Below are 18,973 nucleotides of genomic sequence, written 5' to 3' on the forward strand. Positions count from 1 at the left end.
TTGAAAATACAATGATTTAATGAGAGGTTGACTATTGAGAATTGAATATAACATTTTTAAATTCGTAGTTTTAATAAAAAGATGTACTTAGTTCTATCCATCCTAAATAATTCTATATTCACTATTACTGATCCATCTAAATAATTCTAACATTGATAGAATATTATTTTTATATGTAAAAAATTGAAAATATATTTATTCTATTTCAAAAATTAATATTCATATTTAACTTAGAATTTCAACAAATATGACAAAAAATATTATATTTTTTAGTTAAAAAATTAAAATAAAATATCTATAAATATATTTTTGTGCTTTAACTTTAGATTTTTCAAAAAAATTTGGCAACTTAATGGAATCAAATTATATTTCTATAACATATATAAGAATGTATATTACACAAATAAAAAAAATTAGGTATAGTAAGAACAAATACATAAATTAAAATAAAATTTAAAAAAATAAGAACCAATAAAATATTGAAGGAAAGAAATATAAATAGAAGAGAAATAAAATTATTAGACGAAAGAGAAATAATTTAATAAATTTTATGTGTATATAAAAGAAGAATAAAAAGAAGATATACAGTCCCTTATTTAATTTAACAAGATTTATGGGAATAAACACATAGAATAAGAGAATAAAAAATAATAATAAAAAGAAAGTAAACATCTGAATTAATATAAAAAATTAAAGAAATAAAATAATAATAATCTATCATAATCTTAATCTTTTAATATAATTAATTAATAACAATATAATTAGTCTACCATAATCTTAATCTAATCTTTTAATATAATTAATTTAATTAAATAATCAAATAAATTGAATATATATAAATAAGTCTAATCTAATCATATAAAAAATAGTAAATTTTCTACAATTAGACATATTATATATATATATATTGGAAATAAAATATCACTTTAAAATGAGATTATTATTATTATTAATGACATATAAATATTAAAATTATATTAATAAATTAATAGAAATATATTATTATAATAAAAAGTTGTAAGAATTAAAATAACTAAAATTTATTAACTTTAATTAGTTAAATTAGCATAAAATAAAAAAGAGATGATTAATCAGATTAAATAAATTAAAAAATTTTACTGAACAAAGTAAATGTCACAATAATTATATTACTAATTGAAAAAAATAATTTAATTAATTTAAATTTTTATTAAAAATAGACAATTAAAGATCATCAATGATAAAAATAAATAGGATATAATATATTAAAGAATAATTTTGATAGTATAAATAATAAAATTAAATTATATATCCAATCTTTACTTTTTACCTTATTATGATTGGAGTTAACATTAATGGTACAAAAACTAATTTTAAATAGTCATAATTTATATTTTACAACATAATTAAAGTACAATTCATAAATTTTTATTTTGTGATTAATCAACATTTTTTAAATTTTTTTGGTTAAGTCTTCTATATTTTATAATTGATAAATTTTTTCTACAAAATACAAATTTATGATAAATTATTACAATCATAATTAATTAAAAAATAAAGAAAAAATTATAAAAAATCAAATAAAAGATAAAAATAGAGTAAATATTTATTTTGAAACTAAAAATTTGTTAATTGTGCTAGAAATTTTAAAAATTTGTATCTTATTATATAATCAATTTTGTTACTCGCTCTAACTTTATTATTCATTTATTGTATCTAAAAAGGTATATAATGTTACACTTATTTTAAAAAATATGAAACTCTTCAAATATACGATGTAATATATAATTTAAGAACAACAAAATAAAAATATCTAAAATTTTATAATAGTATTTGAAATTTTCAATGACGATAATACAAAGTGTTTAAATCGACCAAATGGATTCAATAGTTATCTTTTACACATCTTATTTAAATTTGAATTTTACAATTTAATTTGTATCTTTTTTTCCTAATATAAATTATTTTTGACAAAAAATAGAGAAAAATTTATTAGACAAAAAAAATCCTATTAAAAAATTATTATAAGGAAATTTAGAATTAGAGAAGAAAAGAATAAAAGTATTAATAATAATTAAGAAAAAGAAACAAAGCTTGTATTAAAGAATGTTAGAAAATAAATAATAAAGTTCATATTCATAATAATAATGCTGAGGAATGATGTTGCTGCTTTAGACTTCTAACCTTCATTTTTGGCCATCTTTTTTTTTTTGCTTTTTTTTTAATTATCAAGTCATAAAAAATAAAGAACAATTCAAGAAAACGAAAATAGCAAGATCGAAAACAGTAAGATCAATAGTAACTGTTACGGTGGGTAACCGGAGATTAATAGAATGGATGGCGTTGGTTGGCCCAAATGTGTGAAGGAGGAGGATTCCGAATGAGTGTGCAACTCGGGAGGCTCCGTCCGACTTGTTTGTACGAGGAGATAGGGGTGGTACCTGCAAAGACACTCCGATGCCTAAGTTAGCAAGGGTGTGAGCAGGTCTAGAGAGTATTGGGCTTAGTGATACCTGAGGGGTGTCAGTGTATTTATAGTGGTGAGCCAATAACCACCGTTGGAGTAGTGCCGTATCTTTTGGGTGTTAACCGTCCCTCTATCTTAGGGAGGTTAAGATATGGCTTGATGAAGCGGTTAGAGAGATTTTAGGGGAGGTTACTCATTTGAATGAGTGTTTATCTGCCAGCTAATCTCATGTCCGACTTCTTTAGAGTAAGTCGTAGTTAACACCGACTTCTTAGTATGAAGGTCGGTGCTTCGGATTAGGCCTTTTATTTGGACCTGGGCCTTTATCGTTGGGCCAGGGTATGAACAGTGCCCCTACTTGAGCCCAAGATCTATAAGACTTGGGTTCGAGTATTTTACTCGGGGTCGTAGTCGACTTGTTGGTGGACCGACGTGATTTTCTAAAACCGACGTGACTTTTTCGCGTCTTTTGGTTCTGACAGTTACGTCTAATCAAGCGTCATGTACGTTAGGGATGTGCGTAGGCTTTGGTAACGGTGCATTCTCATTAATGACTGCCCTGCTTTTACCATTATGCCCCTTAGCATATTTATAAATACTTTCCCTCTCCTTCATTTTTTCGTTTCTGCAATTTTTTAAATTTCTTCTTTCTTTGTTCTTCATTCATTCGTGCTGCGTTCTTGTGCTTCGGAGACTTCTGCTTCTTCCAACCTTCATTTTCGGAAAGAGGTTAGTTTCTTTTTCTCTTTCGCACCTTTCGTATGCCTTTACTTTGTAGATAGATGGGTTTGTAGACTTTTACTTGGTTCTTTTTTCTCCTTTCTAGAGACCTTTGTTTTTAATTTTTTCTTTTCTTTTTCCCTTTGTAGGTTTCCTCATTTTTCTTTAGAAAAAGAAAATGGCCCCCGTAGATTGGGTCGATGTTACTGTTCTAGGGGAGGAGCCGTTGGTTGATGCGGAGTTTATTACTCATCTTCGCACCCACCACCGGCTCTGTACTTCGGATGAGGATGAGCCTAAGTATGAATTGCTTATCCCAGGTTCAGAGGACCGAGTTTGCCATGGGAGAGCCAACGAAACGGCTCCTCATTTCTTCTTTATGTATGAGTGCATGATCACCCGTCTGGGCGTCTTTCTACCCTTTTCAGATTTTGAGATGTATGTTTTGCAGCATTGTCGGGTTGCCCCTACCCAGCTTCACCCCAACTCTTGGGGTTTCTTGAAAATTTATCAATTTATTAGCCATGCTCTGGATTTCCCGACCTCTCTGAAAATCTTTTTCCATCTTTTTCATATGACCAAGCCCTTTAGTGGGCTAAACAATAAACAACAATGGGTTTCCTTCCGAGCCATACAAGGTCGAAGAATTTTTACCCTTTTTGACGAGTCCTTCCATGACTTTAAAAATTACTTTTTCAAAGTGCAAGCTATAGAGGGTCATCACCCCTTTTTTCTGGATGATAACTCTTCTCCTCGCTTTCCCTTATACTGGCTGGAGGCCTCCCCTTGTGAGAAATATGGTCTGGATGACCTGGATGAAGTAGAGGCTGCCATTGTGGGGTTCCTCCGAGAAGTGTGGGGAAGGGCCCCATACTTGGATACTAAAAAGTTTCTCCAAGGGTCTCCGACCTTTATCCAAGCACAGCTAGGTAGTTTTCTCTTGTTTATTAGATTCCCGACTTGTTAACTGATCATTCCGACTTGTTTGATTCCTTAGCTATTGTTTTCTTTTTCAGAAATGGCAAAGACAAATGCTCAGGAATCTTACCAGAGAGTCCAGGAGGCCAAAGCCAAGTCTCGCGCCCGGGCTGGTGGTGCCAGGGTTATTTCTCCTCCTCCTCCTCCTCGGAACGTTGGGACTCTTTCCAAACCCATTGTGATTTCTTCTTCAGCTTCCTCTCAGCCGCCCCCCGTCATCCGACCTTCCCCTGATCCAAAGAAGCGCAAGACCTTAGAGTCTGGTTCTTCTGGTGAGGTTAAGGCGGATGCTCTTGCGTTCGTCCGAAAGAATATCTATCCTCATGCTCATATAAGCATGGATGATATGTCTGTTCAGAGCCACCTTACCACTATGATCGAGGAGAGTCTTAAGGCGGCGAGGGTCTGTGGCAAGCTCTTGGATATTTTTGAGAAGGCTCCTCTCAGCTCTTTAGGGATGACCTCGAGGGTCGAGGAGCTGGAAGGAAGGCTTCGTTTATACCAAGAGAATGAGGGAGAGTTGAAGAAGGAAATCGCCAAGCTGAGGGAGGAGAGAGATACCCTCCGGGAGAAAGGGAAGGTTTTGCAGGCCCAATGCAACATGGAGATGGATCTGAGGAAAACAGCGCAGGCCAGCTATCAAAGTTTATTTAATGATCTTGTGTCTGTGAAAACTGATCTGTTGAATTCTCGGAAGGCATATGATGAGTTGGAGGACTCTATTGCGGATGGCGCCGAGGAGTCTTGGAGGATCTTCCTGGAGCAGGTCAGAGTTATTGCTCCCGACTTGGATCTTTCTCCTTTACATCCTGACAAAGTTGTTATTGATGGTGCCATTGTAGATCCTCCTGCCCCCGTAATCGTTTCCGAGTCAGAATTGAAGACTCGGGGGCAGAGGATTATTGAGTCCCCTCCTCGTTCTAAAGACGCTCCGAGTTCTTCAGTAGATCCTCCTATCTCTTCATCTCCCATGGATGCCTCTGGTGGCGCTCCTCCTGATTCCGGTGATCTGTCTGCTCCTCTTTCTAAAAAATGATTCGTAGCTATTTGGGGGCCCGGCTTGTGGGCTCCTCATTTTAAACTCTTTTATTTACTTTTAGTTGGTTGTGTGGTTTGAACAATTTCCTTTGGCCTTTTAAGGCCGTAAACAAAATATTTAAAAAATATACCCCTTTTTAATGAGGGTTAAGTTAAAATAAATGCCCTTTTTTGGATAAGGGTTTAGATTACCTCATACGTGTATGCTTTTTTGATTTTTCGAAGTTCCCTTGATCTTTTCCTGAAAACCTTTTGCTTAGGCTTGTTTGTTTCTCTGAGCCTTTGGTTTAAGGACTTTTTAGGACAGCCCTTAAACTTTTCCTTAGGTTTTTCAATCTCTTTTTATTATCCCTTATACTCAACTTTGTTTTAGTGAGTTCCTGTGACTTAGGTTATTTTTGCGATGCGTTTTTATTCTGCTCGGTTTTTCACTCCGACTTCCGAGTCGAAGTGTTTGCGAACTTTTCTACTCGGAGTCTTGTGTCGACTTTACGAGTCGAGTTGTTTCCGAGTTGTTTACGATCGGCTTATATAACCTCTTTACGCCGACTTGTACCTCGTCGTTTTATCCTGACGACCATCTAGGTCGGTTCATGGGATTTTCACGTTTTGTCGAGCTTAAGTCGGCGCGTTTCATAGAAAGACTTAGAAAAAATAGAAAGGGGTTTATAAGAGATATTATAGATGAAAAAAGATCTTTATTAATTGGGGAGGTACCTTCTTGCTACTAAGGGTTTTAATAGCCTATTTTCCCTTAGCCTCTACTATGATGCCTCGTTAAAAACCCTTCTCCAGAAAAAACCCTTTAATTTTGGGAAAAATCATGAAGTTGGGAAAAGAGTACATCAGGGAGTAGAGTTTGCTTTTAACTGTAGTACCTTTTCATATTACAAGCATGCCACGACCTTGGTAACTCAGTGCCGTTCAGGTCGGTTACTTTATAATAACCTTTTCCTAAAACTTCATTGACTTTGTATGGTCCCTTCCAATTTGCGGCGAGCTTTCCTTCTCCTGATTTGTTGACTCCAATGTCGTTTCTGATTAAGACCAAGTCATCCGGGGCAAATGTTCTCCGAATGACTTTTTTGTTGTACCTTGTAGTCATCCTTTGTTTCAATGCTGCTTCTCTTATCTGGGCATCTTCTCGGACTTCGGGGAGCAAGTCGAGCTCCTCTTTGTGTCCCCGTATGTTTCCGACCTCATCATGGAGAATTACCCTTGGGCTTTGCTCATTGATTTCTATTGGTATCATGGCTTTTACGCCATAAACTAGTCGGAAAGGTGTTTCTCCTGTGGCGGATTGGGGGGTTGTCCTATAAGCCCATAGCACCTGAGGGAGCTCTTCAGCCCAAGCTCCTTTTGCTTCCTGCAGTCTCTTCTTCAGCCCTGCCAGTATGACTTTGTTGGCTGCCTCGGCTTGCCCATTGGCTTGTGGGTGCTCCACCGAGGTGAACTGATGTTTGATTTTCATACTGGCTACTAAGCTTCTGAAGGTAGCGTCGGTGAATTGGGTTCCATTATCTGTAGTAATGGAATAAGGTATCCCATATCTTGTGATGATATTTTTGTAGAGGAACCTGCGACTTCTTTGAGCGGTGATGGTGGCCAATGATTCTGCTTCTATCCACTTTGTGAAGTAATCTATTCCCACGATTAGGTATTTGACTTGTCCTGGCGCTTGGGGAAAAGGACCTAACAAATCCATTCCCCACTTTGCAAAAGGCCATGGAGAAGTGATACTGATGAGCTCTTCTGGTGGAGCCACGTGGAAATTCGCATGCATCTGACATGGTTGACACTTTTTCACAAATTCTGTGGCATCTTTCTGTAAGGTCGGCCAGTAGAATCCAGCTCGGATTATTTTTCTGGCTAGTGACCTTGCTCCGAGATGATTTCCGCAGATCCCACTATGTACTTCCTCCAATACCTCTGGAGTTTTTTGAGGTCGGTACACACTTTAACAATGGTGTTGATATCCCCCTTCTATAGAGGACATTTCTCACCAAGGTGTAGTGTTGTGCTTCTCTTCGGATCTTTTTATCTTCTTTCTCCTCCTTAGGGAGGATGTCGAATTTCATGTATTCGACTAGGGGGTTCATCCATCCGAGGTTTAAACCGGTTACCTCAAGTACTTCTTGCTTATCTTCTGTTTTTGCTACTGAGGGTTCTTGGAGGGTTTCTTGAATCAGGCTTCTGTTGTTCCCTCCTGGTTTGGTACGTGCTAACTTGGACAGGGCGTTTGCTCTGCTGTTTAAATCCCGAGTTATGTGTTTAACCTCGGTTTCTGCAAAATGCCCAAGGTGTTCCAGAGTTTTGTCCAAGTACCTCTTCATGTTTGGGTCCTTTGCCTGATACTCTCCACTTATCTGGGAGGTCACCACTTGTGAGTCACTGTATATCATCACCTTTGTAGCACCGACCTCTTCTGCTAGTTTTAGTCCAGCAATCAAGGCTTCATATTCTGCCTGATTATTCGAAGCCGGAAATTCAAATTTTAAGGAAACCTCTATCTGGGTTCCTCTTTCATCTACCAATATTATGCTTGTGCCGCTTCCCATTTTATTGGAGGATCCGTCTATATAGAGTTCCCATGTAGTCGGTTTTTCCTCCTGATCCCCTGCGTATTCTGCAACGAAGTCGGCGAGGCATTGGGCTTTAATAGCTGTCCGAGTTTCATATCTTAAGTCGAACTCGGAGAGCTCTATTGCCCATTGAACCATTCTCCCTACAACATCCGTCTTTTGGAGGATTTGCTTCATGGGTTGGTTCGTACGGACTCTTATTGTGTGAGCTTGAAAGTAAGGCCGTAGCCTTCGTGAGGCTACTACTAAGGAGTAGGCAAACTTTTCTAGTTTGTGGTACTTTAGTTCAGGGCCTTGTAGAACTTTACTGATGAAGTAGACTGGATGTTGTCCGACCTCGTCTTCTTTTATCAGGGCTGATGAGACAGCATTGTTCGCTACGGATAAGTACAGGACGAGGTCTTTCCCGGGTACTGGTCGGGTTAGGATAGGAGGTTGGCTTAAAAACTTTTTGAACTCCTGGAACGCCTCCTCACATTCAGGAGTCCATTCGAACTGGCATCCCTTTCTTAGTAAGGAAAATAGTGGAAGGGATTTTAGTGCCAATCCTGCCAAAAATCTGGAGAGGGCTGCAAGTCGGCCATTGAGCTGCTGGACTTCTCTCAAACAAGTCGGACTTTTCATTTCTAGGATGGCTCTACACTTATCGGGATTGGCTTCAATCCCTCTTTGTGTTAGCATAAACCCTAGAAACTTCCCTGCCTCTACCGCGAAGGCACACTTTGCGGGATTTAATCTCATCCCGTGCAGCCTTATGGTATCAAAGACTTGCGAGAGGTCTGACAGGAGGTCGACTTCCTTCTTGGTTTTTACCAGCGTAGCAGAAATTAGCTCTGGGTGTGATGAATGACGTTTTCTCCTGGTCTAGCTCATACATCGGGATTTGATTATATCCCGAGTAGGCGTCCATGAACGATAAGTATTGGTACCCCGAGCTGGAATCCACTAGGGTATCAATACTTGGTAGGGGATAAGGGTCCTTGGGACATGCCTTATTTAAGTCGGTATAGTCGACACACATTCTCCATTTGCCATTCTGTTTTTTGACCAGCACTACATTGGCTAGCCATGTTGGGTACTTGACTTCTCTGATGAAGCCAGCTTCCAGAAGCGCCTGTACTTGTTCTTCTACTATTAGGGCTCGTTCTGGCCCGAGCTTGCGTCTTCTTTGTTGTACAGGTCGGGACCCTGGATAAACTGAGAGCTTGTGGGACATGAGCTCGGGGTCAATCCCAGGCATGACAGAGGCCTTCCAGGCGAAGAGGTCGGAATTATCTCTTAGGAGTTTAGCCAACCTTTGTTTTAGAGTTTCCCCTAGGTTGGCTCCTATATAAGTGTTTTTCCCTTCCTCTTTACCGACCTGTATCTCCTCGGTTTTTCCTCCCGGTTGTGGTCACAGCTCTTCTCTGGCCCTTGCGCCGCCGAGCTCTATTGTGTGAACTTTTCTGCCCTTTCCTCTCAGATTTAGGCTTTCATTGTAGCATTTCCTTGTCAACTTTTGATCTCCCCTTACCGTTGCTATTCCCGCTGAGGTCGGGAATTTCATGCAGAGGTGGGGAGTGGATACCACCGCTCCGAGTCGATTAAGGGTAGCTCTGCCGATCAAAGCATTGTATGCTGACCCTACATCTATGACTATGAAGTCTATACTCAGAGTCTTTGATTTTTCCCCCTTTCCAAAAGTGGTGTGAAGGGGCAAAAATCCTAGTGGTTTTATTGGCGTGTCCCCTAATCCGTATAGGGTGTCAGGATAAGCTCTTAACTCTTTCTCATCTAACCCTAGCTTGTCGAAAGCAGGCTTGAAAAGAATGTCCGCCGAGCTTCCTTAGTCTACTAGGGTTCTGTGGAGATGGGCATTTGCTAGGATCATAGTTATTACCACAGGATCGTCGTGTCCATGGATTATTCCTTGCCCATCTTCTTTTGTAAATGAAATGGTAGGAAGGTCGGGTGACTCTCCCCCGACCTGGTAGACTTTTTTGAGATGTCTTTTGCGAGAGGATTTGGTAAGTCCCCCTCCTGTAAACCCTCCTGAGATCATATGGATATGTCTCTCTGGAGTCTGTGGTGGTGGGTCTCTTTTATCCATATCATCTCGCTTTCTCTTTCCATGACTGTCCGACCTTTCTATGAGATATCTATCAAGCCGACCTTCTCTAGCCAGCTTTTCTATCACATTTTTAAGGTCGTAACAGTCGTTTGTGGAGTGACCATATATTTTATGGTACTTGCAGTAATCGCTGCGGCTCCCCCTTTTTTATTTTTAATTGGTCTAGGGGGTGGCAGTCTCTCAGTATTGCAAATCTCTCTGTATACATCCACTATAGAAACTTTCAGAGGAGTATAAGAGTGATATTTTCTTGGCCTTTCGAGACCGAGTTCTTCCTTTTTCTTGGTTTCCCGCTCCCTCTCTTTTGTTGAGGGAGGGGGCCCAGGTCGCCAGCTCAGGTCTCTCAACTTGGCATTTTCCTCCATATTGATGTACTTTTCAGCTCTTTCCTGTACATCACTTAGAGAAACGGGATGTCTTTTAGATATGGACTGCGAGAAGGGACCTTCTCTAAGCCCATTGACTAATCCCATTATGACTGCCTCTGTGGGCAGGTCTTGAATCTCCAAACATGCTTTGTTGAACCTTTCCATATAGGCTCGTAAAGATTCTCCGACCGCCTGTTTTATTCCCAGGAGGCTCGGTGCATGTTTCACTTTGTTTTTCTGGATTGAGAACCTCATCAAAAACTTCCTAGAGAGGTCTTCAAAGCTAGTAACCGACCTCGGGGGGAGGCTATCGAACCACTTCATCGCTACTTTTGATAGAGTGGTCGGGAAGGCCTTGCATCGCGTAGCGTCGGAAGCATCGGCTAGGTACATCCAACTTTTGAAGTTGCTCAGATGATGCTTTGGATCCGTGGTTCCATCGTAGAGGTCCATATCAGGGCTTTTGAAGTTCCTCGGAACTTTTGCCCGCATTATGTCCTCGCTGAAAGGATCTTCCCCACCCAAGCGCGGCTCTTCTTGTTCGTCGCGGGAGTTGCGACTTTTGAGGGAGGATTCCAACTTTAAGAGTTTTCTTTCTAACTCTTTTCGTCGTTCCATCTCCTCTTTTAGGCTCTTCTCAGTTTCCTTTTGCCGCTCTCGCTCTTGCTCTAATTGTTCCAGGCGGCTGTGGACTAATCCCATGAGTTCAGTTACATGGGATGGTCCTTCTTTTTCTGATTCGCGCCCTTCTGAGGAGTTTACCTTCGGGTTTTTTACTCCGGAGGTGCCTTCTCTGTGCTGTTTGTCAATTTCCTGGTGGAGGGTGAGATCCACATCGTTATTGCCTATGTCCAGATTCTCTTGTTCAGAATCTGTCTCCACATGGCCTTCTTCGTGGGATCTGTCCGCCATCGATGGATGATCTCTCGGGTCCCCGGCAACGGCGACAATGTTACGGTGGGTAACCAGAGATTAATAGAATGGATGGCGTTGGTTGGCCCAAATGTGTGAAGGAGGAGGATTCCGAATGAGTGTGCAACTCGGGAGGCTCCGTCCGACTTGTTTGTACGAGGAGATGGGGGTGGTACCTGCAAAGACACTCCGATGCCTAAGTTAGCAAGGGTGTGAGCAGGTCTAGAGAGTATTGGGCTTAGTGATACCTGAGGGGTGTCAGTGTATTTATAGTGGTGAGCCAATAACCACCGTTGGAGTAGTGCCGTATCTTTTGGGTGTTAACCGTCCCTCTATCTTAGGGAGATTAAGATATGGCTTGATGAAGCGGTTAGAGAGATTTTAGGGGCGGTTACTCATTTGAATGAGTGTTTATCTGCCAGCTAATCTCATGTCCGACTTCTTTAGAGTAAGTCGTAGTTAACACCGACTTCTTAGTATGAAGGTCGGTGCTTCGGATTAGGCCTTTTATTTGGACCTGAGCCTTTATTGTTGGGCCAGGGTATGAACAGTAACTATACAAATCAAAATACATAGGAGAAAAACAAACTATTATATGGTAGAATTAACATGAGTATATTTCATCATTAAATAAACAAAGTTAACGCACAACAAAATTACATGTAAAGAGAAAAAAAAGAAAAAAGAGTTAAAATATTCAAAGTGATTAAAAGATTATTTTATAGAAGACTATAAAGTAATGAACTTCTAACTAAATTAAATTGTATTTATTATTATTAAAAAGGGTAAGAGAGAGCAGTAGAGAAAAGGTTTGTGTGTATTCAAGTTGTGTAGAATGATACAATATAAAAGGGTATTTATAGGTGCTAAGAGAATTGAAATAATAAAGACGTAATATCCTATAATAAATATTCAGATATGTTAAATAATGCTAATTGATCTAATTGATCCTAACTATACTCTAATTATTATATTCAATTAAATGATATACATAATAATAGTATTAAATTCTGTGATACTTAAATATCTAATCAAATCAATTAGTTGATATAATTAATCCACCGTAATGAATTGTATTTTATGAGTTAAAAGAAATAAATTAGGAAACATTCCAAAAAGCATGCCACGTCAACTTTATCATTAAGTGCGAAAATTTGATTTTTATAGAGTAGATTAGATAGATTAGATTAGATAAAATAGATAGATATCTCATTATTTGATATTTTAACTTATCTATTATATATTTTTTTATATTTACTACTCAATATATTGAAATACAATTTATATCTAGATAGGAATTACATAGATATTTAATTAAAAGAACATTTAATTTTTTTAAAAATATAATAACAGGTTTAATTTCTTTAATTTTTTTTACAGTTTTTTTGTATTTTTAAATAAAAGACAAGCCTATAGCAAAAATAGGAAGAGATGGTAGTATTTATTGAAGAGGAAAAAAACAAATATAATTAAAATTCGTACATTCAAAATATGTTTAAACTTTAAAAAATGAGATGAGACATGAGAACACACAGATATTTGCTTTCAATGAATCTGTTTACACTATTCAACTCAGTGTTCTTTAGCTTTCTGTTTTCTTCTTTTCTATTTCATATAAATTTATCAGTGCCAAACATGCATCACATAGAGTGTTTTTTAACTCCATCCTAATCCATATATTATCTTTGATAAACAAAATATAAAAGAAAAAAAGATAATAAATAAATTAAAGTTATTATTATTTAAAGAAAAAAAATGATAAATTAGTATTTTGTATTTTAAATTAATTAAGATCTAAATGAAAGATGACATTAATTTAAAAAAAGTTAAATTAAAATTAACTCAAACATTGATATTTAAATTATAAAAAAATTAATTTTCATATTTTATAAAATATCATAATGGCGGTAATTGTAAATATGACTCAACTTAAAATTAAATAAAGTAACACAGATAAAACAAATAAAAAATAAAAAAATAACTTAATCTTGTATAAAATTCACCAATAAAATTCTATACCGAAAAATAAATTTAATTTTAGTATATTAATAATATAAAATATTTTATATAATCATTCAATTCAATTAGATTTATCTATTTAGATCATTATTGAAAAATAAATTTAACAGACCGACATACAATTACTTTAAATTAAGCAACAATTATCAATACTATATAAAATACACACTATTTCACTAAGAGTAATTGCCATAAGAAATAATTTTTCAATTTTCTATCCTAATATTGGAAAGTTTATATAATATTATATAATAATATTATCATTATCAATACTATATGATATCAAAACAAAAAAAATTACCGTATTAATATAATATTATCAATATTATATAAATCATCTTTGTATTTATTTTTCCTTGCATATATAATATTTAATTAACACATTAAGACATATATAATATTTTATTGAATATTATAAATTAGAGTAATTTATAAATTATTATTAATTCATATATAATATATAATTAAATTTAATGAATTCAATTAGAATAAATAACAAATTATTTATTTTATTTTAGACTTTATAAATGAATAAATTAATTAACTAATATAACAAATTACAATTAATGAAGTAAAATTAATTAAGTAATATATATTATAATAAATTATATTGATATTTAAATATCTAATCAAATTAATTAACTGATATAATTAAGTCATAGTAATAAATTGTATTGAATGTGTTAAAATAATTAAATCAGGAAACACACTCTATGGAGCATGCCATGTCAGCTCCATCATTAAGTGCAGAAATCCGATTTTTATATAATAGAATAGATAGATGCTACACGGTAACTAAAGCAAAAAAGGGAAGTGAATTAATTCATTTTGATTTCTTCATTCAAATCCATTAAAAGTTTTCTCTCTTTTCTCTCATCTCTCTTCTTACTTTTGGTCACTTCACAAAAATTATGGAAAAAATTTTAAGCTACCATCTGAAAGAAAAAGAAGCTAGTGGTAAGACCATTGTAATGATGGCAAGAAAAAGAAAACAAAAAGAATGTTGTGGCTGATTAGTAAATTAAATAATTGAGATTTTAGAATTTAATACTTTAATTTTTATAAATAGAAAATAAATTATATTATTTCTAATTTTAAATTAGAATACTTGATTAAAAGCTTATTAGTAAATTGATAATTAAGTAGTATTTTTAAAGTAATTTTAAGAGATTAAATTAGATTTCAAATTTATACAATATACTTTAATTTTATTAAAATTTACCAAACTCTAATATACTCAAAATCCCTAATTTCACTTTTGCCCCAAATTAAACCCTAATTCCTAAATTAAAACCCACAAACCCTAACCTCCACCACCTCACCGCCACCCACCCACCGCCACAGCTCCCACTCAATATACACAAACACACCCACACACAGCAGCAATCAAGAGAGAAAAGAAAGGGGAAACGAAATACAGGAAAGGAAAGGAAGAGAGGACTGGGGGAGAAGTGAGTTGCACCGCAGGGGAGAAGAAGGAGACCGAGCCGTCGCGCCTACCTCCGTCCATCTCGCGTCGCCGCCATTTTTTCAAGATGCTTTGTGGCGCCACCCCTCCTGGAGCCCGAGTCTGCATGGCTATCATTCGTCCGCATTTTACCGAGCGGCCGTGGACAAGGAACCCCGCACAAAAGAGAGTTGTCAAAGGACAAGCAGATCGCGCGGAGAAGGGAGGCATGGTTGCCTGTGTCGCCGCCTTGCTTCCATCGCCGCTGGAGCTTTGTTGCTGCTGCCTTTAGTTTGCTATGACCGTAGAGGTCGCTGGAGGAAGAGTGAGAGTCAGAGGAGAAAGAGAGTAAGCGAGATCTGAGGAGAGAGAGAGTGACGCACAGAGGAGAGACCATTCCTCTGCCGCTGCCGGTCGCTACCATCATTAATGGTGAGTCAGTTAAGCCCTAGCCATGAAAACAACCATCTCTGAACCCTTATTACTCTGTAAAATACCCTGTATTTGTCTCTGATGTTCTTGTCTATATTGTGTTTGTTGGAGTTTGTCTCAATTGGAGTCATTGGTGAAGGTGTTACCGCTGCTGGAAGCAAACGTCGGGGCTGTTGCTGGTTCTGATTCTATTATCTTGGTACTGGTCAAATTTTTCCCTTGGGCCTAATCCATTTGCATGTTCTATTTTGTCATTGCTATAGTTGTCATATTCTTGTTTTAATTCAATTTTAGTTTTTGCTTTGTCTTGGATTCTTAGGACTGTTTCTGCCCTTGATCATATTAGATTCAAAATTCTTGTCCTGCTGCAACCATCATCATCACCGCAAAATTAACTTTGTTGCTGTTGCAATGGATGCGGTATCCTTGGTTTCATTGGAATTATCACTGTTGCTGCGAATTTAAAATAAACGGAATTATCACGGATTCGACTTTCCGAGGTAGGGGCGTTTTCATTAAAACTTATTTTTATTCTTAAGAATTGTTATAAATTGATATTTAGGTAAATAAATATTTTTGGTGATTATGGAGTCTTATGAACTGAACTGAATTGCCTTGAATAAATGTGATTGCTTACCTGATTGTGGCTAGTTCTGAATATTGAGTTGGTATTGAGATAACGAATGAAAGATTAATTTGAAAATCTGATTCGAATATTTGCCAAGTATAATTTGAGAATTGGAAAATGATTTGATATTAAAATTATTTTAACTTCGGAAAATGATTTGAGATTTGTGAATGACTTGGGTTTGAAATCGTTGGAAAGAGTTTGAGAAAATGTTAGTTGACTTTGTTGGAAATGAATTGGAATCTGGAAAGTGAAAATGAGCTTGATTTGCTGAAAAATAGATTTAAATTGAAAATGGTTTGAGATATTGAAATTGTTCTGATTTTGAAATTGAGTTGAAAGGAGTTTGAGAAATGATTTTGTTGGGACCCAAAAAGGGTGGCAGAGTCCGAGTTTTAAAGGAGATGCTGCCGAAATTTTATAAAATTGGAAGTGTTGTTCGAATTAATTATTTAAAAATATTTGGATTTTAAACAATTATATGTTTTAAGATTGATTTATTTATCAAAGAAACAATTATGTTTTGAATTGGGATTGTTGATGAACGAAATGGAAAGAAGGATGATGAGGATTTTCTTTGAATGGTTTTGAAATGAATTTGGAAATGAGATTTGGATTGATGAATGATTATGATGTTGAGAATGTTGAGATATGATCTTTGAATTATTCATATGGCTTATGAATTTGAATTATCTGAGATACGAGGTTCCCTGGATAAAGTACCATGGCTTGCCACCACGTGTACCAAGTTGAAAACTCGATACTCTGTTGACCCTACGACATAAGTGTGAACGGGCACTATATAAATTCCCGGAAATGTAACTCCCATTGAGAAATATTGATTATTTGAGAAAAAACTATACATAGACTCTTGGGGACGCACGTCGAGAGACAGTCTAAGTTTTTTCAGACTTGTCGGGTGGACTGGATAACCAACAGATGAGCCTCATCAGCCATAGGACAGGCATGCATCATATGCATTTGTATGCTTTGCTTGGGCTTGAACTTATTTTGGTTTGCCTAATTGTTAAACTGTTCTTAACTGTTACCTAAACTATTTGCTGTAACTGCTACCTAAACCTGTGCTTTCCGTGTCTGTCTTGCCTGTGTTTGTCCTGGTGTGCTACATTGAGAATAAACTTTGGTGCTGAATTGATGATTGTGTTGATTGGTTGCGTGGTTGGTTTTTGATTGAGATTTTCTTATAAGAAAAGAAAGGTTTTGGATTTCTGAAAGGTTAAACATTGTTTCATTGAAAAGGTTTTGAACGATTAGCTATTGTTTTTTAAAAAGGATTCATGAGGCAATGATAATCACTGAGTTTGAAAACAGTTTTCTTATTAAATATCTTCTTATGACAATTCTAAAACTCCGTGGTGAGACCGTGTGGTTAGGTTCTCACCCCCTACAACTTTATCTTTTTAGGAACCGGATGAAGAAGTATTATGAAGAGTTATACTGCGTTTTGGTTTATATGATATTGTATTAATTAGATAATTTTTCTTCCCTCGTCTTTGTTATTACAATTTTATAAGAGGGATAGGAGTTGTATGTTTTATATGTAAATTACATTATAAGCTATTATGTAAGAAGTCTTGTATATGAATATGCCTGTTTGTTTTTTTTTTCTTAAGGTAAAATATTTGTTTCCGGTTTTTAAAAAAATCAGCGATATGGTGTCGGGTCATAGGCTCCTATTTTAATATTAAGTATATAAAGTAGTCGTAATACTTTTTGATATCAAAGTGGCGCAGCCGGAAGCGTGACATTCTGATAGAGACGGTGTTACATTATGGTATCAGAGCGGTCCTTCCTGTAGAACCTGAGGAATGGACCGACTATGCTTTAATTGCATACTCTGAGTGTCTGTCATGTAATAGGTCTCGTTCAGATAACGAGAATTAGAGCTAATGCACATGACGGTCTATTGATTAATGCTGTTAGTTTACCATTGCATAACTACTGATGTTAAGTCTGGCCAACTTAATGTTGATGGTTTATGCATATGAAAAAGTTAACAGGGTATCATAGGCGTAATAGAAATAATAAGTAATGCATATTACGAAAATGTTTGTTAACTAGAGAAAATTAGTAAAAAACAGTCATAACTTGCCTTATTTAGCATTCATTAATTGTTGCGACAATTAATGAACGTTAGATAAGGCAAGTTCTGGCTGTTTTCTTTGTCTCCCTAGCATTATCCATATTATTAAGGAGTGCTAGGGGACAGTATATTTTGTGAGTTGTAGCTATCAATTAACCATTAATAATATTTTTAATGGTGTGAAATTTCATCTAATGGTAGAGAATTATTCATTTTTCTTTTGATGGCTAAGTACTAGATTTTGATAAAAGTGCTGGCACATAGACTTTTTCTTATTATTTATTGTCAGCACTTTATAAGCAATAATTAATTTATATTCATATTTATAAGAATTTTGTATATAAAAAATAAATAATTTGTATTTATATTTATCAAAATTTATATATGAATTAGTAAAATTTATTCATTAAAAATAATTAAATACTTATACTAGTGAAACGTCGACAAAAATATTATAAATTGTTGACCCTCAAAAATCGTTTTCTTTCTTATGGACATAACTTTTTGAAGAATGAAGTTGATATAATTTGTTACAATTTAAATCTAAGTTCAAATTGAAATTGAAATTGTACCTAGACCAAAAATGGCAATATAAGCCTGAATGTCACAAAGGATGGCGAGCTGCTCCAACTTCTTCAACAACCCAGCACGTCTCTTTCTGAATGTAGCTTTCCTTGAATTCATATCATCTATCAATTGTAGTTTCACTCTCCTTTTCATTTGTGGGATATCATCATCATTGTTGTTGTTGGCGACCGTCTCATACTACCTTGCTAGCTCGCAAATGACACTCTTTTTTTTTCGGGAAACGGAAAATAGGTTAGGACGACAGTTGTTATTCATCATGCAATGCTGCAAAAACTAACACAAATAGTGTGTGTATGTATGTATGTATATGTTTTTCATGGTGATGTTCTCCCCACACTGATCTATTTATAGAGATAAGAAATTCTCATGTTTTATTTCTTTCTTATTGGCATTAACAACATCGTTGACACAGCATTCTCTCTGATAATATTTTAGAATCCGAAAAATATATATTTTGTTTAGAAAATTTCTGGAAGCCACGTTCAAATTTGAGATACGTTATACGTATTTTGTGGGTTGGTACTTTTTTTTTTTTGACTATTAAAGTGTGTTAGAAGATGTTTTAATATCAGAGAGAAAATTTTAATGCTAAAAAAATGTC

At 35.8% G+C, this 18,973-nt stretch overlaps 1 long non-coding RNA gene across 2 annotated transcripts; it reads left to right on the plus strand.

The window, feature by feature from the left end:
• The first annotated feature begins 14,415 nt into the window (after positions 1-14,415).
• LOC112716578 (uncharacterized) lies at positions 14,416-18,750 on the plus strand. Of its 2 annotated transcripts, none has more exons than XR_003160406.3 (4): positions 14,416-15,052; positions 15,164-15,251; positions 15,372-15,552; positions 17,106-18,750. It is a non-coding gene; the product is annotated as an uncharacterized lncRNA (long non-coding RNA). The 2 variants fall into 2 exon arrangements; XR_003160407.3 differs by having other exon boundaries at positions 14,559-15,052; positions 18,361-18,750.
• Positions 18,751-18,973: the final 223 nt, after the last annotated feature.

This window comes from Arachis hypogaea, chromosome 10 (genome assembly GCF_003086295.3).
Source record: "Arachis hypogaea cultivar Tifrunner chromosome 10, arahy.Tifrunner.gnm2.J5K5, whole genome shotgun sequence".
In the NCBI taxonomy this organism is placed as follows: domain Eukaryota; kingdom Viridiplantae; phylum Streptophyta; class Magnoliopsida; order Fabales; family Fabaceae; genus Arachis; species Arachis hypogaea.